The 24,283-nt window shown below is 34.3% G+C and overlaps 1 non-coding gene across 1 annotated transcript; it reads right to left on the bottom strand.

Moving 5' to 3' along the window:
* Positions 1-12,292: 12,292 nt before the first annotated feature.
* Positions 12,293-12,399, bottom strand: LOC122737628. Its single transcript, XR_006354444.1, has one exon. It is a non-coding gene; the product is annotated as a U6 spliceosomal RNA (small nuclear RNA).
* Between the last annotated feature and the right edge of the window lie 11,884 nt (positions 12,400-24,283).

Below are 24,283 nucleotides of genomic sequence, written 5' to 3'. Positions count from 1 at the left end.
AATGTCTTTATCTCTTAAGGCCTAAGCAGCTTTGATTGGTTGGGTTCTTTCAAAATTAATTTAATTTAGAAGACATTCTCGGTAAAAATTAAATGAGATAAAGGAGAAATTGTCAATGTTAACTTGCTTCTGGAAGACTTTAAGTATCATTTTTAATAGTTAAAACAATCTAATATAGCTTCCTCTGCTGATGTGTTAAATAAAAGTCACCAAATGCCTCAGTTATGTGACCGTGAAGGTAAAAATACATTGATGAAGTCACAATCAGACTATGAAATACAATGAAAATGATAATATAAGCTGTTTCAAATGTGGTATATAATAAAGATGTTACTGCTTTGGTAATGTTCCTGGTGTCTGGAAAGGAGCTAAAAAAGCATTATAACATAATGCTTCCATCTTCTGAAATTATTTAGCAGAAAGAGCATTTGGGTAGATGATAATGAAAGAATGGGAATAGGAAGAGATCAGATGAAATCATAAAGCAAAAGTGACAAATGTCAAACTGACAAGACATTTATTTAGCAAAAGCCACAATGCAAAAAATGTCTTATATTACTAAATATGCCTCTTTTGCTCCAACATTTATCTCTCCAGAGCATTAGCTTGTTACTCCAAAACAGTCTAGTAATACAACTCAAGGGTAACTATACCTTAGGCTGGAAATCTTTCATGGCAAATCAAATGACTGGATCAGAAGGAGTGATAGGTGTGTGATCAAATTATGTAATAACAACTTTTCTTCTCTGTTAGTCAGTCTAGTCTTTCTGAAAGTTGCTTAATAAGAGATGAGCCTGGCTTTGTCTCTGACCTGTATGTGAAAAATCAATTACTGCACTTATTATGCAAACTGTATTGTTTCATAATATGTTCTATCCCATTTGAGAGACTCATGTCCTCTGATTTCCAAAAATAAAGTGCAAATAAATACTTTAATAAAGAAGTTCAGAAGCCAAGATAAGAACAAAATTATTTTAAAGGTCAAAAGAAAAGAGGGATATGGTTGAGATATGTACTACTATACAATACAATACATCATTCTCCTATTTATAAAGTCAAATGAACCAGGAAACATGCAGGTAACATTTAGCAATATCAAATTTGCTCATGATGCACAACGATTCTTCAGTCTTGAGAAATAGCCTGGCAGCAAGCTATTATCCATATATGTGTTTACTGAGATATTTTGCCACATTGTTTCATCACTAACGCTTTCAGTATGATTACCTTACAAATGTTACTACAAGATAGAGTTTATGGAAATCAGTCAATATCACAATAAACAAAAATAATAGTGAATCTCATAGCCCATGTGTTTGTGCCTCAAGAAGTATTTTAAGGGTGTTATAACATTGCACACTTTGTATCAAACCAACACAGATCTGGTGATCTTTGGTAAGCAGCCCTACAGAATCCAAACACTTTTACTTTTGTCACTCAAAAACTATATTTCAGTTCTTCCAAAATGGTGATTGGGAAAGAGTAGGTAACATATGGACCTTCTTCCAATCTGAACTGGTTCAAGAAGGGAAGAATAAACATACACACATAGTTAGGTAAAAAAAAAATGTATGTTACCCGACATGGAAGTAGAAAAGAGAAGGCTTAAGAAAAAAGGAGGGAAGAGATGAAAGGTGGGTGAGTATATTAAGGGAGACAGTAGTCAGATACAAAACATGCACTTGAGAAGAAAATAGGGCAAATTCTTCTTTTTTATGTTATTTTTCTTTGGTGGGGCAATGGGGGTTAAGTTACTTGCCCAGGGTAACACAGCTAGTGTCAAGTGTCTGAGGCCAGATTTGAACTCAGGTACTCCTGAATCCAGGGCTGGTGCTTTATCCACTGTGCCACCTAGCTGCCCCCAAGGACAAATTCTTAAAGTAAAAGTTAATGAGTTACAGAAGTAAGCAGACAGTAAAATTATAATAGTAGGTAGGGGACTTCAATTATTATTCACACATAGACAAATCCAACCATAAAATAAACCAGAAAGGAAAGAAAAAGCTGAATTTATTTATTTATTTGAAGCCACAGAACATTAGTTTGTATCCTAAAGTTTTAATTCAATTACAGAAGGCAGTTATTTTATCCACCTACGTAATAGTTCGTTACATATTGAATATAAAAAATATAATAGCAGGCTATTGATTTGTTCTAAGGTGATTTCTAATCTCAACTCTTTGAAAAAGAAGAGAATGAGATGAAAAATAATGATAATAAGCATGGGAAATTAGTTTGGCAAAGATGCTGATAGCTATTTTTCCTTTGGTTACTTTTGGGTTCTTGGCAGGGGGGATTTAATTTGAATGATTTGTTCTCTAGGAATAGTTTGCCCACAATTTCTCTAATGTATCAATATTAAGAAGTTATCTTCTCACTTTTTCAGAACGATCTTACTTAGAAAAGATATCCATATTTCGAAGAAAAAAAAACCCTCCTAAATTCAGTTGATCAATTCATTCATGATACAAACACTCAGTTTTACTTGTATGTTATACAGATTTAATTATGTAATTGTTACTTGAGTGAATCAATCCATTGTTATATTACCATTACTAGATGCCTGCAACCACACTGATCAGAATCTAGGGGACAAAATATATTCTTCTGTAGAGTTATAAAATGAATTTGAACAACTATGCTCTAATTTTTTTATTCAGGTCTATTTTAAGGCAGAGAAATAGAATACACTGTTTCAGGGAATTATTTCTGAATATTTTCTTTTCTTCACCTCTCTTTCATCATTTATTTTTCATATTTTACAGCTATATATCTAAAATCAGTTAATACCCACAACAGGAACCCATGTTTGAAACCGTTGATTTTTTCTTTCTTAATTCCTAAATATAATTATCAGATCCTCATATTTTTAATTCTACAAATATTTAACACCTGTCTGTGCCCTACATTTCTATTACTATCCACAGATATTAATGAAGCTTTCTGAAAGATCTTATTCAGTCCATTTTCCTTATAGGTAATCATGTTCATTTTCCAAGCTTTAGCCCAAATAATCTTCGCTATACAGTTCCCTGCTACATGCTAATATATTCAAATGGATCAGTGTTCTCATTGATGTTTACCCTACTAAATAAAGGTCATGTGAACTTTAGCAAATTACAACTAGCACAGTAGATAAAATACTGGGTTTAAAGTAATAAAGATCTGAGTTCAAATCCTAACTGACAATTTCTAGTTTTATTAGTGTGGAAAAATCACAATCACTTTCAGCCTTATTTTTCTCATCTCTAAAATAAGGAGTTTAACTGGATACCCTCTAACATGACTTCCATCTTATAATCTATAAGTTTCAATTTCCATGAGTTTCAATTTCCTCTTCAGTAAAGTATGGATAATAATATTTTCATGAACCTTATATCCAGGTTATTTTGAGGAACATGCTTTACAAAGATCTCTAAAGTCTATGTCCTTTTATCATTGTCATCAATCATGTTCATATTTATGATCAGTGTCATGTTCATTATTTCCATCATAGTAATCATCATCAAATATTCATGAACACCCTCCTTAACTTCTAAGCCCTCTTCATGTCCAAGCGTATCAACTTTCTGTCCACATGTCTTGTGGTTGGCAGAGCCAAGATGGCAGAGAGAAGCCAGGAAGTTGCCTGAGCTCTCCCAAATTTCCCTCAGAAACAAGACTCTAAACATATCCTGAAACTACAGAACCTACAAAAAGACAGAGAGACACAATGTTCCAACTTGATATAATTTAGAAGACTTCAGGAAATTCTGTTTAACTTGGGAAGTGCAGTGCATCACAGTGCAGAGGGGTTCTGGGCAAGTCAGTAGGAGGCTCTTGGCCACAGCATGGATCAGCAGGTAAGGACCCTTGGTCTGGCTCAGCAGGCTGATGGCACAGCAGGTCAGTTGTAAGACCCACTAGCCCTGGCTGAGAGAACAAACTGCCAGCTAGAGAACCATCCACAGGACAGGCATGACTAGGTCAAACCATTCCAGCCTAGGAAGCAAGCCTAGTGTGGTAAGGAATCCAAAAGCCACAGAGACCACAGAGCAGAAAGCCAGTGACCAGGCCCCTATCTTCCAGCACAAAAAAGCTTTCAACTGTGGCTCCTGTGGCCCAGGAGCTGACCTCAACTCCACAAGTCAATAAATAGGCTACAATATGAGTTAGAAACAGAAAAGGGCCCTTACAATTGAAAGCTTCTTGGATGACAGAGAAGACCAAAACACAAACTCAGATAAGGACAATACTGTCAAAATGCATACACGTGAAGCTTCAAGGGGGAAGATGAATTGGTCTCAACCAAAAAACCTTCTTGGAACACCTTATAAAGTATTTTTAAAATCAAATAAAAGAGGTAGGAGAAAAATGAGAAAAGAAATGAGTGTTGAACAAGAAAATTATGAAAAAAGAGTCAACAGCTTGGAAAAGGAAGCACAAAAATTGACTGAAGAAAACAATTGGTCAAATAGGAAAGGAGGTGCAATAGCCTGTTGAAGAATATAATGTCTTAAAATTAGAATTGGGCAAATGGAAGCTAATGACTCCATGAGACACAAAGAGTCAAACAGAATCAAAAGAATGAAAAAAAAAATAGAAGAAAATATGAAATACTTCATTCGGAAAGACAGACCCAGGAAACAGTTCTAGGAGAGATAATTTAAGAATTATTGGACTACCTGAAAGCCATGATCATACTTCTTATGTTCTATCCAAACTAAAACCTTTCCCATGCCCCAATAATGTTCCATGTTTTCCTATATCCCTGATTTTTGCCCATATTCAGTTATACAGTAATACCTCTTACTCAACTGCATCCTTTTATCTCATTCATATATTAAGTATCATATTTAATCCTCTTTCCTCCATGAATCTATCTGGGAAACCTTTTGTCATACATCGTTCTTTTTTCAGACTGGCCAATAATATTTGGTTATACCCTTTTATGCTCTTAAGAATTTTAAAAACTTATTTATATATTTGTTGTACCCTGTCTCCTAACAATAGATTATGAGTTTGCAGAGGGCAGGTATTAGTTGGACTTTTTATAGTGTGTTCAACAGTTCATAATGGATATTTAGATATAAATGAATCATAACGATGATGAAATCCTACTCTGTTAGAAGAGGAATTGGCAAGTGAGGTTTTTCCAGCCAATTAATTAACCAACAAGCTTTTATTAACTATCTATTATGTGCCAAGTATTGAGGTAAGTGCTGAGGGTACAGAGAAACGTTTTTGTTTCATATTTATCTATTTATCATTTTAGTTATATAAAACATTTCCATATTTGTCATATTGTGAAAAAACAGACAAAAAACTCAAGAAAAATAAATGAAGTAAAGAAAATATTCTTTATTCTGTATTTAGACACCATCAGTTCTTTCTCTGGGGATGGATAGCAGTTTTCATCATAAGTCCTTCAGATGTCTTTGATGACTGTATTGCTAAGGTTAGTTGTTACTCATAGCTGATCAGCATATCAGTGCTTCTCCCCACCTGGGTACCTCCGCCCAGTACCACAATCTAGATGTGCACATGGGCAAAGCAACTGAGTCCTGCCTCAGTGCCAGCAAAGAGATCCCTGTAATCCACTGCCCCACCAGCCATTTGATGCCTACCCCCACCCCACAGTCCATGGGCCAAGAGTTTCAGAATCATTGGCTGCTGCTACTACTAGATCAGTGATTCCCAAAGTCTGTTCCTGGTTCAGTCTGTGCTGGCACAGTCAGTGCTGGACTATGTGCCACTCTCACCTGGGCACAACAGACTCTATTCCCCCACATTCCACTCCTACCCCCACTGACCATCTAAGCTGTCCCTGGATGGAAAACCAACCCACACTGTCAGTTTGTGGGCTCTGCTACTTCAGGAATTATTCCAAATCATCATTCAAAGGTTTTTAGAAGGGTTTTAAAGAGAGCTCAGGCAAATTGTTGCCTGTCCTCCACCATATTGACTCTGTCTCCCACTAAGTGATTAATTTTAAAGAAAATGATCTTAGTTGGTGATCAAAAATTCAAAAGTTGACTTCTTGGAGCCAAGATGGTAAAGTAAATCACCATAACTATCCCATATTCACTTCCAAACAAACATAAAAGAATTACCCTAAACAAATCCTGGGACAGCAGAACCATCAAAAATATGGGGTTAAATAATTTTTTAGCCCAAAAAACTTAGAAGATAGGTAAAAAAAAGTCTGTCTCACTCAGAGGGTAATGTAGTCCAGGACGGGAAGAGTACCAACAAGCCAGTAGTAAGCCCCACCTTAGTAAACCAGTGGGGGATCCTGAGTCCCATTGTTTCTGATAAAGGCCTCATTTCTAAAATAGATAGGGAACTGAATGAAATATATAATAATACAGGTCAATCCCAATTGAAAAAAATGGTCAAAGGATATGTACAGGGAGTTTATAGATGAAGAAATTAAAGCTATATATAGTCAAAAAAAAAAAAAACTGTTCTCAATCAGTGATTAGAGCAATGAAAATTAAAACTATTCTGAAGTACCACCTCAGACCTATCAGATTGGCTATTAATATGACAAAAAAAGGGAAGTAATAAGTGTTGGAGAAGATGTAGAAAAACTGGAACACTAATGCTTTGCTGGTAAAGTTGTGAACTGATCCAAACATTTTGGAGAACAATTTGTAACAATGCCCAAAGGACTATGGGGCTGTGAATACCCTTTGACCCAGTAATACCACTACTAGGTCTATATCACAAAGAGATCATTTAAAAAAGGGAATAGGATCCACATGCACAAAAATATTTATACCTCCTCTTTTTCTGGTGGCAAAGAATTGGAAACTGAGGGGATGCCCATCAAATGGGAAATGGATAAACAAGTTGTGGCACATGAATATAATGGAATACTATTGTGTGCTGTAAAAAATGATGAACAGGCAGATTTCAGGAAAATCTGGAAAGAATTAAGGGGACTGATGAAGTGAGCAGAACCAGGACAAAATCGTACACAGTAACAGCAAAATTCTGTGATGATCAGCTGTGATAGATTTAGCTTTTCTCAAAAATACAATGATCCAAAACAATTCCAAAGGACTCATGTTGGAAAATGCTCTCTACATGCAGAAAAAGATCTATGGAATCTGAAGCAGATTGAACCATACTATTACTTTTGTTTTTTGTTTTTTTCTTTCTTGAACATTTTCCCCTTTTGTTCTGATTCTTATTTTAAAACATGACTAATGTGTAAATATGTTTAATATAATTGTACTTATATAACCCATATCAAGTTGCTTGCCATCTTCAGGAGAGGGGAGGAAAGAGATAGTATAAAAATTTGGAACTCAAAATCTTATAAAAATTAATGTTGAGGGGGTAGCTAGGTGGCATAGTGGATAAAGCTCTGGCCCTGGATTTAGGAGGACCTGAGTTTAAATCAGGCCTCAGACACTTAGCACTTACTAGCTGTGCGACCCTGGGCAAGTCACTTAATCCTCAATGCCTGACCAAAAAAAATTAATGTTGAAAACAATATTTACATGTAACTGGAAAAAAAATACTATTAAGATTTTTTTTAGAAGAAAGCTTACCAACCTCATTCTCTCCTCCAGAGCCATCTGGGTCCAGTTCCATCAGGATGACAGGACATGGTCCTGGATATTTAAGGCAATTAGGGTTAAGTGACTTGCCCAGGGTCACATGACGAGTAAGTGTTTGAGATCAGACACTTTATCCACTCTGCCACTTAGCTGCCCCATAATAAAATGTAAAATATCTCATTAGAAAAATAATTGGCTTCAAACATAGATCCAGGAGAAACAATGCCAGAATCACTGGACTACCTGAAAGCCATAATCAAAGGGAGGACATGATAGCATCTTTCAAGAAATTATCAAGGAAAACTTTCCTGATATCCTGGAACCAGAGGACAAAATAGGCATTGAAAGAATACACTGATTACCTCAGGAAAGAGATCTCAAAATAAAATAAAATAATAAAATCTCCAAAGAACATTATAGCCAAATTAGAGAACTAATAAGTCAAGGAAAAAAATACTACAAGTGGCAAGAAAGAAATAATTTGAATATTAGGAAGCCAGAATCAGGATTACTCAGGAATTAGCAGCTACTGCATTAAAGGATTGGAGGACATGGCCCATGAAATTCTGAAAGGCAAAGGAGCCAGGACTACAACAAAGCATCACCTACCCAGTGAAATTAAGCATAATATTTCAAGGGGAAAAAATGGTCATGCAATGAAATGAAAGGGAAGGATTCCAAGCTTTCATAAAGAAATAAGAATATATATATATATATATATATTATATACATATACATATATATATATATATATATATATATATATATATATATATCCAATAGAAGCAAGACAAGAATAAAAATAGGAAAAAAGGGTAAAGCAAACATGAGGGATTCAATAGAGTTGAACTGTTTATGTTCCTACATGGGAAGATGATGCTTGTAATTCTTTTTTTTTCAAATTTATTTTTTTTCCAAATAAATATTTTATTATTTTCCAGTTACATTTAGAAATAGTTTTCAACATTTGTTTTTATAATTTTTCTCCCTCTCTTCCCTCCCTCCCCTCTCCCCAAGACAGCAAGTAATTTTATAAAGGTTATATATGTAAAATCACATTAAACATATTTCTGCATTAGTCATGTTATGAGAGAAGACACAGAGCAAAAAGGAAAAACTTCAAAAAAGAAAAACAACAACAACAAAACAGTACATCTGTATCTGGATTCCACAGTTCTTTTTTTTTCTGGATTTGGAAAGCATTTTCCATCATGAGTTCTTTGGAGCTATCTTTGACCATGATGCTTGTAATTCTTAAAAATTATTATACCATTGATAGTAGAGCTAGATAGAATATGCATAGACAGAGGGTATGGGTATAAAATGAATTTCAATCAATGACAAAAAAATTAAAGGATGAGAAAGAAGATTATACTGGATGCAGAAGAAGGTGAGAGGTAGAATGGGGTAGATTATTTCACATGAAGATGTGTGAAAAACCTATTATAATGAAGGGGATATGGGATAGTGGATGATGGGCATCACTTGAACCTTACTCTGATCAATGTTGGCTCAAGGATGGAATAATATACACAACTATATATATATATATATATATATATATATAAGATGGAAATCTATCTTATCTCACAGGAAATTAAGAGGGGAGAGGATTAAATGGAGAGAGGTGTGACAGAAGAGAAGACAGACAAGGAGTTAGACAAAATTGAGACACTTTTGAGGAGGGAAAAGGTTAAAGAAGAAAGAGGACAAAGAGGAGGAAAAATAGTATGGAGAGAAATACACAGTAATCATGACTGTGAATATGAATGGGATGAAATCTCCCATAAAATGGATGCAGATAGCGGAATGGATCAAAAACCAGAATCTTACAATATGTTGTTTACGAGAAACCCACTTGAGCAAAGTAAAGGTAAAAGGCTGGAGAAGAATCTATTATGCTTCAACTAAGGTAAAAACAAAATAGGTCTAGCAATACTTACATAAAAGCAAAAGCAAAAATAGATCTAATTAGATTAGGAAGGAAACTATGTTTTGCTGTGTGAGAAATAATTATTAATAATCAGTATCTTGGGGACCCAGAGATCATCTCTCTTTCTTAGTTATTTCTCCCCCAAACACACACTCCAGAAATTTCTCCTTGAGAGACTTCATCAAATCTTATCTATGTCGAAGCCACTCAGACCACTAAACCACACCTAGATGAGTGGATTTTGCTCTGACCAGGTTGAGTGGGGATTCTTGCATTCCTTTCTCTGATGTCATCCCTGGACTTCATTTTAATATAATCTACCTCAAAATCATGTCAACCAATTAGATTTGAATAATGCTAACCAATTAGATTTGATTTGCTATGGAATGGACCTCATAGATTTAGTCAAGTATATAACCTGAGATCCTACGACCATTACAGATCTTTATTCTGATGGCCATAGGCTTAATTTTATTAATAACCCACTAGCTGTATTAATAAAACTATTAAATTATCCTGATACCATGTCCGTCATATTTTAATAGTCATGGCTGAAAGAGACCACAGAGAATGAAGCAATATCCATAATAAACATTTATGCACTAAGTGGTATAGGATACAAACAGTTAAAGTAGAATATAAGTTAGTTAGAGGTTCATGACCAAACAAGAGATAGAAAGCACTCCAAAAGGTAAAACAGATGATTTTGATTATATTGGGGTTTTTTGTTGTTGTTGTTGTTGGCAGGGCAATGAGGCTTAAGTGACTTGCCCAGGGTCACATAGCTACTAAGTGTTAAGTGTCTGAGGCCAGATTTGAACTCAGGACCTCTTGAATCCAGAACTGGTGTTTATTCACTGCACCACCTAGCTGCCCCTGATTTTGATTATATTGTTAAAAAACTTTTGCACAAACAAAATGAATGCAATTAAGATTAGAAGGAAAGCAAAAGGCTGGGAAATGATCTTTCCAGAAAGTGTCTCTGATAAAGACCTAATTTCTCAAGTATATACAAAACTGAGGCAAATTTATAAGAATACAAGCCATTCTTATCATGTCCTTCTCATATCAAAAGCTATGAATATGAAGTTTTAAAATGAAGAAAGTAAAGCTTTCTATAGGCAAATGAAGGAGTACTCTAAATCCCATTTGATCAGAGAAAAACAACTCTGAGTTACCACCTCACACCTATCAGATTGGCTAATATAAGGGACAAAAAATGAAAATGATAAATGTTGGAGAGGATGTGGGAAAATTGGGACACTAATGCACTGATGGTGGAGTTGGGAACTGATCCAACCATTCTGGAGAGCAATTTAGGACTATGTCCAAAGGGCAAGGCAATTGTGCTTACGTTTTGATCCAACAATACCACTCTATATCCCAAAGAGATTATAAAAAGGGGGAAAAGATCTACATGTGCAAAAAATATGTACAGCAGCCCTTTTTGGGTGACAAAATAATGGAAATCATGGAGATGCCCATCACTTTGGGGAATGGTTGAACAAGCTGTGGTATATGAATATAAAGGAATTTTATTGTCGTAAGAAATGATGACCAGGCAGATTTCAGAAAAAAAAAAAAAAAAACACATGGAAAGACTTGTACAAACTGATGCAAAAGGAAATGAGCAGGGGGGCAGCTAGGTGGCACAGTTGATAGAGCACTGGCCCTGGATTCAGGAGGACCTGAGTTCAAACCCAGCCTCAGATACTTGACACTTACTAGCTGTGTGACCCTGGGCAAGTCACTTAACCCCAATTGCCTCACCAAAAAAAAAAAAAATGAGCAGAAGCAGGAAAATGCTATCCTTATCCAGATAAAGAACTGATGGAATCTGAATGAAGATCAAAGCATTTTTTTAAACTTTATTGTTTTCCACGATTTTTTTCTTTTGATCTGTTTTTGTTGTTGTTGTTGTTTTACAAACATGACTGATATGGAAATATGTTTTACATGATAGCACATGAATAGACTATATCAAATTGCCTACCATTTTAGGAAGGGGGAGGGAGAAAAATTACTCAAAATCTTGTAAAAATGAATGCTAAAAATGATCTTTCACATGTAATTGGGAAAAATAACAAAATACTATTAAAAATGAAATTTTCAAGTTGTAAAATGCAAAGTCTTATCTAGTTTCATTTGTTGACCTACTAGTAGTCAGTGATTAATATACAACTTAGTTATCAAGGGGGCAGCTAGGTGGTGCAGTGGATAAAGCACGGGCCTTAGATTCAGGAGGACCTGAGTTCAAATCCATCCTTAGACCTTGACATTTACTAGCTGTGTGATCCTGGGCAAGTCACTTGACACTCCTTGTCCCCCACACAAAAAAAAAACAAACAAACAAAAAACAAAAAAACCCACAACAAAAAAACCCAACTTATTTATCAAACATAAGATGATCTGAAGTATAAACAAAAGACATATTGTTTCCTTTTTTAGATATTTTTTATCCACAATTTTCTATAAACATTTATTTTTCACATTTAAAAATAGCAATAGTGAAATCTCAGCACTAATCATGTCTACATGTATGATTAATGTAAAAAAAATCAATGAAATGTGCTCAAATCTTGCCACATAATCTATAGAAATCTTTGCTTATCATAAACTGAAATTAGCTCTGTCATTTTCTCTTTGGAATATAGAAGGTTTTTTTTTTTTCTTTTCTTTTTTTTTTGCACTCTTGTTACAAACCTCTAATTTCAATGATTTAGAAAGTTACCTGATGGAGAAACTTCATCTATCCATATGCATCAGCACTTTTTTGCTGCCTTATAGTATTAGAACTTTGTCTGGAACACTGAGAGTTTAATACTGCATGAATTTGCATGTCATCCTTGCGCAAGGGCCATGTTAATCTTCTCTGTATTGTTCCAATTTTGGTGTACATGCTGCCAAAATGAGCATGACACTGAGAATTTAAGTGGCTTGAATGACAAACCAGTATGTGTCAGAGGCAGGATATGAACCTACATCTTTCTAGGTTCAAGGCCAGCTCTCCATCCATTCTGCCACACTAATTTATTTTAGTAAATACATATATAAGGTCAAAGTTCAAGCTAAAAAGATCATTTAAATAATTAATTTGAAAAATATAAAGGTAGGGGCAGCTAGCTGGCACAGTGGATAGAGCACCGGCCCTGCAGTCAGGAGGACTTGAGTTCAAATCTGGCCTCAGACACTTAACCCTTTCTAGCTGTGTGACCCTAGGCAAGTCACTTAACCCCAATTGCCTCACCAAAAAAAAAAAGAAAGAAAGAAAAGAAAAGAAACAGAAAAAAAAAGAAAAATATAAAGGTAGTGAGGTCCAGAAAAATACTTCAAAAGTATCAACTATTCACAATAATAGTTTCTGCTTTGTATTTTTATCTCTTTCATGAATCAGCAATGATAGTGGCAAATGCATTATTTTTGTTCAGTGTATTACCTGGAACATAAAAAAAATGAATTATATATATATATTGAGATTCTCATCACAAATGAAGCCAGGATATATGCAGATATAGCTACTAAACGAGCAGATGGGTCACAGATTCTCTTTAGAATGATAAATAAAATTTAGCAGAAATGCTTCATCATATGCCCAAAGACAACTAGAAAAATATTTCATGAGACATTTTGTCATCTTGTTGTAGTGTTTATGATGAATATAATGCACATACAGGACAAAAAGGAGATGGTTAAAGTTTATGCACTAAAGATCTCTTGAAAGACTATGAAAAGGCAAAAACCATTACATGAACAATGTGATGAGATTCTCCCACCAAAGTCAGCATACATCTTGATGTTCCTTGTCTTTAATGCTAAGGTAGTCCCAGCAGAACAAGGTAAAATATATGTGAGGAAATATGGATTAATATAAGTGAAAAAAGGCAAAGTCCTACTTGGAAAACTAACGTTTCTACATCATTTTTGTAGGATTCATAAGGAGGATTGGAGAGCACTAGTTATGGTGAATACCTAATACATTTTTTTTGTTGTTTTTGTTTTTGTTTTTAGTAAGGCAATTGGGGTTAAGTGACTTGCCCAGAGTCACACAGCTAGTAAGTGTTAAGTGTCTGAGGCCGGATTTGAACTCAGGTACTCCTGAATCCAGGGCCAGTGCTCTATCCACTGGGCCATCTAGCTGCCCTGTACATTTTCAAATTCTGTGATTTATCTTATCAGAAATGCAGTGGTTTAAGCACCTTCCCTGGATTCAGGAGTACTTGAGTTCAAATCTGACCTCAGACACTTGAAGCTTACTAGTTGTGTGAGCCTGGGCAAGTCACTTAACCCCCATTGCCTGAAAAAGAAAAAGAAATGCAAGCATAAATTATTAGATAAAGTATCATAGCATCAGATATTTTTGTTTGTGTGAAGTCAAATTTAGCACAGAAACCAAACAGAAACAAAAATTTAATAAGTTGTTACTATGTTCCAAGTGCTAGGCTAAGTGCTGATACAAATATAGAAAAAAAGAAAGGTAATAAAGGATTTTACATTCTAATGACTGAACACAATAAACAAGAGAGCTGGGAGGGCAGAGAGTGAACTGAAAATACCCAGCTGAGGGCAAAGTTTTCAAAGTCCAGAGAAAGTCAGTTTAGTTGCTGGGAGGCAAAGGAAAAATGGGCCCACCTGTGCCCTTCTACAAAATGGTGGTGAGTGGTACCTGGAAGTGTTAAGCTGCTCCAGGTTCTGAAAATCTCAGGTATAGAGAGCTTGTTCCAGAGTGAGATAGCATTAGACAGGGTATGAATGTTAAATCCAGAGAAAGTTAAGAACATGGTTGGGAGGGAAAAACTAAAGAAGGGGCAAATATGAAAAGAAGGTACCATATGCAATTATAACATCCACAACCTGTATAATTTAAACAAAATATTGCCTGTAGAGAATGGGGAATTACATGGTAAAAATATTGATTCTATCAACAATTTTAGAGGAATTTCAACTACTTCAAAGTAGTTATAATGAAAAGGCTGAAAGACTCTAAAACCAGAGACCAAACAACAGATTTCTGTGTCTAGTAGAGTGTCATTGGAGTCAAGGGTAACCCCAATTTTAAATATATGTTTATTGGCAAAACATGGAAAAGAAATGGTACTGCCTCAGAAAATAATCAAAAGCAATTTAACAGAAAACAAAAGCCTGTCGAGCGATTAGCATGAGCTCTAACTGAACCTGATTTTCCCAAGACAATTTATTTATAAAACTGGATGTAGTACAACAAAAAGATCTAAAACAAAGCAGCTCTTCAAGTATTTCTATAGTTAAATGTTCCTATCAGTATGAATGGTGGAAACACCAAATCTGGACTCAGTATAACATATGAAAGTGTCTATGACACTTAATATGACTTTAGGAAAAACTGTACCCACTTCTTGAAGTTAATCTTCATTCTTCCAGCACTTATTATCATTTCAGTCTCTCTAGAATCCTGTCTCTTACTCCTCAAATAATTGAAATCTTAATGTTCTGACTGAGCTTTTCTTATTTAGGTGACGTTGAGATGCAGAGGTGACTTCTTTTTGCTTTTTCTCATTGCCTCTGTTCTAACTGAAACTGAAACTAAACTGAGAACATGACAGATTTACCTCCTTTTGTTCTTCACCTGACCTCGTGTCCCAATCCTGATTATGTTTGGAATGAATTATTTAGTGATTGTCCTGTCTTTGAAACATGATGAACTGTTTATTTTCAATATGAATATGGTAATTACTGTCAAAATACTCACACCATTTATTTCAAGGTGTTTTGATATTAGATTTTATGAACACATGTTAAAGTAGGTATTTTAATAACTTTCTATCTTTGTAACAATGAGATGTAAGGATATTTGCTGTCCTTGGCTGTTTGGGGTAAAATAGATCTTTAAAAGAGGAAATATTGGATGAGTTTTAACATATGAAAAATATAAATGACATAAACAAAGAAAATATATGAGCAACTGTAAATTAAATAGTTACTACATACAAGTCGCATATATAGGCACATTTCTTTGTTTTCTTTTTGTTGAATTAAAGATCAAGGAGGCCTGAGTTCAAGTTCCATCTCTGAGTTATTACACATATATGAGTCTGGATCTCATAGCCTGTCTGTGACTTCTCAGTATCCATAAAGCAATATTCTATGATTATAAATTTTGAATAGTCATTAATCTGCATAGATAGAAGACAGTTTCTTAACTAGATATTCCCTAATATATGACATGCTATATCATAGTTTGTGTGTACACACATGCACATAGTAGACACACATGTGTATATATGTATATATAGTATGTATATTTCTTTATATATACACATGTGTATAAACACATATGATAGATTTCAAAGGATCAATTAATTTAGTTTAGGAGAAAAGTCTCATCTTCATTTTTACAAACCTCCAACCTCTTTTATGAGCCTATGTATTTTATTTTAATTTTTTAAAAAACATCATTCTGAGAAATCCATAGGTTTCACCACAATTGGCAAAGGGTTCTGTTCATTTTATACATGAACAAACTGAGGCTTGAGCTCATCCTATGAAAATCATGCCACCAGGTTCTCTTTTCCTTCCAAAATAATATCCAACTCTGTTTTAGTAATCTAGTGCTTGATAAACTCAAAGATCAAAGCTTTGGGGAAAAGAACTCACTATTTAACAAAACTTGCTTGAAAAACTGGAAAGAAGTTTAGCAGAAGCTAGGCTAGACTAACAATTCACACTGTATACCAAAATAAGACCAAAATAGGTACAATATTTAGACATGAAAGGTGATACATATAAGGGTATAATACATAGATATGAAAGGTAAGTAACTTAGGAGAGCAGGAGAAATTTTTCCTGTCAAATCTCTGGATAGGGCAAGAATGTATAACAAAGCAAAAGATAGAGAGAATAATGAGATGTAAAATGGGTAATTCTGATTATATGAAATTGAAAAGGTTTTGTACAAACTAAACCAATGTGGCCAAAATTAGAAAGCAGAAAAATGGGAAATAAATTTTATGGCAAATTTCAATAATAAAGGCCTAATTATTCAAATATATAGGGAACTGAGTCAATTTTATAATAAAAAAAGGAACCATTTCTCAATTAATAAATGGTCAAGGTATATGAACAAGGAGTTTTCAGAAGAGGAAATCAAAGGCTCTGAATCACTACTGAATAGAGAAATGCAAACTAAAACAACTCTGAGGTATATCTCATACCTATCAGATTGATAGAAAAGGAAAATAACAAATACTGGAGAGGATATGGAAAAGCAGAGACACTAATGCATTGTTGATGAGGTTGTGAACTGATCTAACCCTTCTGGAAAACAATTTGTAACTTGGCACAAAGTGCTAAATCATAACATTCAATTTAACCAAGCAATATTACTACTAGGTTTGTATCCCAGAGATCAAAGAAAAAGGAAAAGGACTTATATGTACAAAAAAATGTTGCTTTTTATGAGAGGAAATAATTGGAAGGTGAGGATAAGACTACTAATTGGGTGAAGGCTAAAAAAGTTATGATATATGATTGTTTTGGTTTGTTTTCCATTTTATACTGCTTGTTTTATTAAGTTTATAAGGAATTCAACAAGTTAGTTTCTAAACTATCCCTCTTGTCTGCATTTCCTTCTGAACTTCATTATGCTTTCTTCTGTGCATTTTTTAAGATGATTCGATCATCCTCTTTTTTTTTAGTATTACTATATATGAGCCCCTGACTCTGTCCCCCTCCCACCCCTAATTCAAATAAAAAAGGGGGGGGGTGGAAGAATTTAACAAGTAAATGTAGTTAAGCAAAAGAATCCACAATGTCCATGTTCAAAAAGATGTGATTTTTCTACACTTTGTGTTTACCACCCCTGTCAGGAGGTAGATAACATATTTTATTTATAAGTCCTCTGAAGACATGACTGTTCATTGCATTCATTATAGTCCTGAAATATTTTAAACTTGTTTCTTTTTACAATGTTGTTGACATGGTACATATTTTTGATGGAATACTATTGTACTAGGAGAAATGATGAGCAGATGGTTTCAGCAAAAACCTGGGAAGGTCTACATGAATTCATGCAAAGTCAGGTGAGACATAACCAGGAGATCTTATATACAATAATAGAAATATTATAATGATGATCAACTGATCATCAACTGAGAATGATTCAAGACGATTCCAAAGGATTCATGATAGAAAATGCCTCCAGAGAATGAACTGGTGAACCGTGAATACAAACTGAAGTTATAATATTTTTCACTTCTTTTTTGTTTTTTGCAAATTAGCTAATGGGGAAATTTGTTTTTAATTAGTTCACATGTATAATTGATATATTATGTGTATTCTCAATAGGTGTGGTAGGGGTGAAAGGAAGAGAGAGAATTTGGAACTCAAAATTAAAAAAAAAAGTTTTTAAAAAATGAACGTAGTGATATGTGGCCCTTTGGAGGTAGAATAAGAAGACCTGTATTCAATATCCATTGTTGCTATAACTTTTGAGTCGTTTCAGTCATATCCGACTCTCTGTGATCCCATTTGGGGTTTTCTTGTAAAAGATACTGAAGTGGTTTGTCATTTACCATTTCAAGTCCTATACCTCAGTCAAATTACTAAACACCCTAAGTTTGTTAATTTACCTGTAAAATGAATACAAGGCTTATACTCCTTAGCTTGTAAGATTATTGTAAGAAAAATGCTTTTTAAAATTTCACAAATTTTGTGTGAATTTATTAGTAATAGTATGATCAACCCTGCCTTTAAGAGGGGGAGGTGGGATTAATTAGTTTGTCAACAATAATTTATTAAGTACTTACCTTGTATTGGCATATACTATGTGTTAGGAATTGTGCTAAGCACTCTGGATACACAGACAAGAAAACAGAAAATATTGTCCCTGCTCACAAAAAGCCAATATTTTAATGGAGCAGATTTGAAAATATATAGGTACAAAGTATATATATATTAGCTGAAAGTTCATCTGAGAGGTGTGATAATTCGAGTGATGCCACTTGCTGGAGAGTTACTGTAGGAAAGCTCCACCATGAGGAGAAGGCGTCTAAGGGCAAGCCATGTGGCTTGGAAGGTCAGTTCCTTGGCGTCAGGAAGTGATGTTTGCTTGTGGGTACTGTCTATCAAAGCTACCAGCCAATTAGCTTGGAGCTGTGTGTGCATGTGGATGGGATGTTTCCGGTTTTCACAGGAGGCTTCTGGGAGGAAGAAGGGACAAGGATCTCTCTCTTTCATCAGGACCTTGTGGAGAGTGGAGCTAGAAATGTTGGCTCCCTGAAATAGATAGACGTAGGCTTCTAGTCCTCTTTCTCTCTCTTTACCAAATTCTTATGCTCTTTAATAAATGCTTAAAAGTCTAAATTCTTGCTAAAGCTAATTTATTGGTGACCACTCATTAGATTTTTAGACAGTATAGCTAGATAGCAACTTTACAGAGTAGAGTACATGCCATTGGGTGTATGGTGAAAGGTGGTGGGATTTGAGCTGACTGACATTGGTATAAATAACTATTCTACAAAGGTAATCTGGTAGTTTACAGCAGTCAAATAAGAGGCCTGCTAAGCGGAGTTGAGGGCCAAGTTGAAGCTGAACAGTTTATTTTAGTAAAATTTCCCTATTTTAATATCTAAGAATTGTGGGAAATGTTAACATAATTATGCTGCCTGTCACTATGTGACTCAATGAAAATGTTGACAGCCCCATCACACTATCCCCTCTATAATTATTACCAATGCTGATAATGGTAATGTAAACCTATAGTCTATAACTATTTTCCTTTTACTAAAATGACTTAGTTTAGTGACTCTCCTGGGACAACTGTGCTCACAAAGAGGATATTCTAGGGAACCTATATAATTAGAGTCTAATAGAGGCAGTGGATAATATTAGCCAGCACCCAGACTGTCTCTTTGACACTGCCAAGGGTATACTTGGTATATAATAATAGAAAGCACCTTCCTTGGAGGAATTTTAAAAATACAGTTGCTCTAGGAATAGTAATAGGGTATTGTGAGTGAGATTTTCCTCACCCCTTAGATATAAATGATATAACTATGGTAATAATAAACATATAGACTACAAATTGTGATTTAACATATTTAGGTATTCTTTATGGAGCAAATAAGGCAAATATTAGTAGTGCTTATAAAGTGCTATATTGTAGACTGGTCTAGAAAATAGCCAACTAATGGAACTATATACCACCACCCCTAGTAGCTTGTTTTTACATGAGCTTGTCTTTTCTTTGGACTCTATTTCAGATATGCATCACTTTGGCTGTGTTTTAGTGGTCTAAAAACAGTAGTGTATAAATACTTTTTAGCTGGGTGGGTATAAAAACCCAGGGGACCTGTGACTCGGGGTCTTTGAGTCCTAGACCTGAGACCTGCTTTATTGTGAGATAGGATTTCTCTCAATAAACCTGTTACATATGGCTTAAAGAATTTGAATTTTCTTTGTCTGACTCTGTGACTTAGAAATTGTTGCAACAGCATCCAATTCAGAAAGGATTTATTAAGTGTTTTCTATGCATAAGACATTGTGGTAGGTCCTGCAGACTGCTGACATACCTTTATGGCTCTATCATTTTATTGCCATTGGTACTACCACTATGAATATGGGTTCTGAAGCATTCACACTTCTTCATACTACATTACTGCCAACCATGTCCTCCCAGAAATCCTCCACAGGGTGTACCTGTATGATTTCTTTGTAACCAGCTTTCTATATTTATGAAAAGCACTTTATGAGCTCAAACTCCTAAATTTATAGCAGGGGCTGTGCTGTTGTTATTTTGTTTTGTTTTCTTTCTGGCCCCCAGTGCCTAGGAAAATAACTTAATCAAGGTTTGTTTATTGATTGATTTATTCTAGAGTGAGTCCAAGTCTTTGACACTGTTAATCATAGATTAAATTGAATATGGGACCAGAGATTTGCATATAAGGATTATTACAGTTTGTCACTGTTAATTCTAGATTAGCCAAGTTACATTTCCAGGTTGATCTGGACAATACTTTAAAAGTAATCAAAAATTATATTAACATGTAAACACAAAATAACATGTTATCATTTTATTTTCCCTCCCATTAATAATTGTTGATGTAGATATTTAATTGAATTTATAACTTGGTGCTTTTCTCTATATATTTAGACACAGGATACCAATGGAGTACATGGGCAATGGGTACATGGGCAATGTGTATAGAAAAAGACAAGTTAAAGAACATTTGCTTCACTTCTATGCTACACTTATATCCTGACCCCTCTCTTATCATTCTAAAGTCTCCAAAGCTCAGTAATGCTTTCTTTGAAAATCATGTTTCTTAAGAAGACTTATAGTAAATTCAACATAAGTCCCAAACAGAAAGAGGGAAGGATAGATTTTGTTTTGCATGTTTTGTACTTGCCTATGTTGTCATGCTATCTGTATTCAAGGCATTATTCAAGCACATAAATAGAGATCAGATACAGAGGTCTCAACTGCCTCAGGTGTTCTGTTCCTGGTTGTAAAAAAGAATTTCTTGAGTTTGAAGAGCAACAACAGGGAGTTGAGAGCTTGCATCAGATTGTAAAGTCATTTTAATTTGCCCCTGAGGAGTTTGTGGTTTTGCTTATCAGGAAGTTTACATGTGGGTGGCTAGAGGCTCTTCTTTCAGGTTACAACCTCAGCTTTATCTTATCTTGCATAGGTACTCAATTGAGTTGCTACATTTCAACTCTGCACTTTAAAAACAGGACATTTTAAGTATTGTGTTAACTCTTTAGGGTCTCAGGTTATTTGAAAGAGGTAATTTACTTCAAATATCCCTTTCCTTAATCATTTATTAAATTCCTGGTAGCTTCAAAACCCTAATATAATCCCTGGGGTAGTTTCAACTTTCTAAAATAATTTTCTAGTGTACATATATAATACTCTAAATTGTAACAATCTATCTTGGTTCCTAATTGCCTTATTCGTTTTAAGTTCCTTGAAAGCAAGGGCCCTGTCTTATCTAAACTGTGTATCACCTCACTGCCTAGCATTGTAATTAAGAGCTTAAATATTTTGTGGGAATACATGTGTATTCCAGGTGCTATTGCCTTGGATCTAAACATTACAATTAAGTTTCCTTTTATTATTTAAGTTCAACTTGTACTTTCAATTTATTCTTTTTTATTGGTTAATTGGACTTGTTATTTCATCAGACTAGAGGCTCCCAGGAAAGCTCTCCTACTTAATGCCTGCTATACAACCTGTAATTTTAAAAATTTGCCTGAGAAATCAATTAACCAAAAAACATTTTAAGTAGTACTTCCTAGGTGCCTGGTACTATGCTAAATGCTGAAGATACAAAGATACAAAAAAAAAAATGTCCCTGGTCTCAGGAAGCACTCATTCTAACTGGAAAGACATCCTGTAAATTGTTATCTATATGAAAGATACTTACAGAATAGATAGAAGGTAATTTCCTGGAGAAGAACATCTTGGATTGTCTCCCTGAAGAGAATATCATTTGATCTGAATCAGTCTTTAAGCATTTATTAAGTACCTACTGTGTTCCATACACTGAGTAAAGTGCTAGGGATATAAAGACCTGCAAAAAAGCAGTCCCTGATCTCAAGGAGCTCATAATCTAATAATGGAAAGAAGCAACACACATATAGACAAACAATCTATATGTAGGATAAATAAGAAATAAAAAGGGAAGGGAAGGCATTAAAATTAAGGAGGGGTTCGAAAAGACTTCCGGTAGAAGATAGGATTTTATTTGGGACTTGTAGGAAGCTAAGGAAGCCAGGAAGCAAAGATAAGCAGGGAAAACATTCCGGGCATGGGGAAAAAACTGAGAAAATACTTAGATCTGAGAGGTGCAAGATAATGTTCATGAACAACAAGGAGGCCAGTGTTACTGGATCAAAGAACATGTGGCAGGTATAAAGTATTTTTGTAGTTGTTTGTCTTTGGATTTGTTTCATTTATTTATTTGTTTGTTTATTTGCTTGCTTATTGATTTATTTATTTTCTCATTTATTTATTGATTTATTGATTTGTTTATTTATTGATTTGTTTGTTATTTATTTGTCCATTCATTCATTCATTCATTTATTTATTTTAACTTAGTTTTTCCACATCTTACATATATTGTAACATTGATTTTTAAAACTTTATGTTTGTGTATTGATCAACTGTGATAGACTAGATTCTTCTCACCAATCCAATGGTACAAGAAAGTTCCAAAGGACTCATGATGGAAAAGGCTATCCAATACAGAAAAAAAGAAAGGAAAAAGAAACTGTGAAATATGGATGCTGATTGGACCATACTATCTCTTTTGTTTTGGGTGCTATTGTTTTTCTTTTCTGAGGTTTTTCCTTCTTGTTCTGATTCTTCTTGTATAACATGACTAATGCAAAAATATGTTTAATGTTATATATCAGATTACCTGCTGTCTAGGGGAGGACTGCAGGGAGGGGAGGGAGGGAAAAAAATTTGAAATTGGAAATCTTATCTAAACAAAGGTTGAAAACTTAAATAAATAAATACATTTTTTAAAAAGTTTAATATGTAATGATAAAAAAGAAAACAAAAAAAACCCTTTATGTTCCAAATTCTCTTCCTTCCTCTCTATCCCACCATAAGAATTCAAGCAATTCAATATAAGTTATATATGTGCAGTCATGTAAAACATAGCGACAAAAAACTTTAGAAAAAGGAACTAAGAAAAACAAAAAAATATGCTTCAATCTGTATTCAGATACCATCAGTTCTTTCTCTGTAGATGGATAACATTTTTCATAAGTCCTTTGGAGTTGTCTTGGATCATTGTATTGATGAAAATAACTAAGTCATTCACAGCAGATCATCTTAAAATACTGTTGTTATTTGTATACAGTGCATTTCACTTTGCATGAGCTCGTGTAAGTCTTTCCAGGATTTTCTGATAACATCCTGCTCATTTTTTAAAAAATAGTAAACTACATTTATATAGCACTTTAAAGGGAGATTTCCTTACAAAACACCCATGAGGTTGGTTATTGCACAGCAATAATAATTAACATTTATTGAGTACCTTATACCTGACAAAATTTTTTCTTCACAACAGCCCATCACCATCATCACCATCATCACCATCTTCTTCTTCTTCTTCTTCTTCTTCTTCTTCTTCTTCTTCTTCTTCTTCTTCTTCTTCTTCTTCTTCTTCTTCTTCTTCTTCTTCCTCATCCTCATCTTACATTGTTCTTCCCTCTGCTTCCAATTTTTCCCCAGTTACTATTGCTAATTGTGTTTCCTTCTATCCTATTTGCTCCCCATGATATTTACTCTATTCAGTTGTGATTAACAGGTATTGTCATCTAAAAACCTACTAATAGAAAATATGTACAATAAAGGTAAATTACTACTTGGGGGATTTAATAAAATAACTTTTCTTTTTAATGAAGCAACTAAAAAGTCCTTTTTGTTAAAAGCATTGATGAATATAGCTCTCTGCCTTAGTAAATAGAGTGAACATAATTTACCTTCTTTCATGAATTCAAAATGCTATATTGCTCAGTTATTATTTTGAACAGAAATTATAATATAGTTTTCTAGATATAAAACATAGGAGTAAGTGATTTAAATCTGTATTGACTTTAGAAAATGTCATGGAACCAGATACATGTGTGCATATCTTCATATGTTCATGTGCTCATTTGATTCCCTGATAAGAGTGTTTTGAAATTTGCCTTTATTCAAATAGAGTATAAAAATATTCTGGTGAATTAGTATTCTGTTGATTTAGGTTCTAATTAGTTCCAAGTTCAGTGCTCTAAAGAGTATGCTTTCCATGTGCCCAATTACCTTTCA

The sequence above is a fragment of the Dromiciops gliroides genome, chromosome 1 (genome assembly GCF_019393635.1).
Source record: "Dromiciops gliroides isolate mDroGli1 chromosome 1, mDroGli1.pri, whole genome shotgun sequence".
Classification (NCBI taxonomy): Eukaryota; Metazoa; Chordata; class Mammalia; order Microbiotheria; family Microbiotheriidae; genus Dromiciops; species Dromiciops gliroides.
This window is presented reverse-complemented; position numbering and strand designations above follow the sequence as displayed.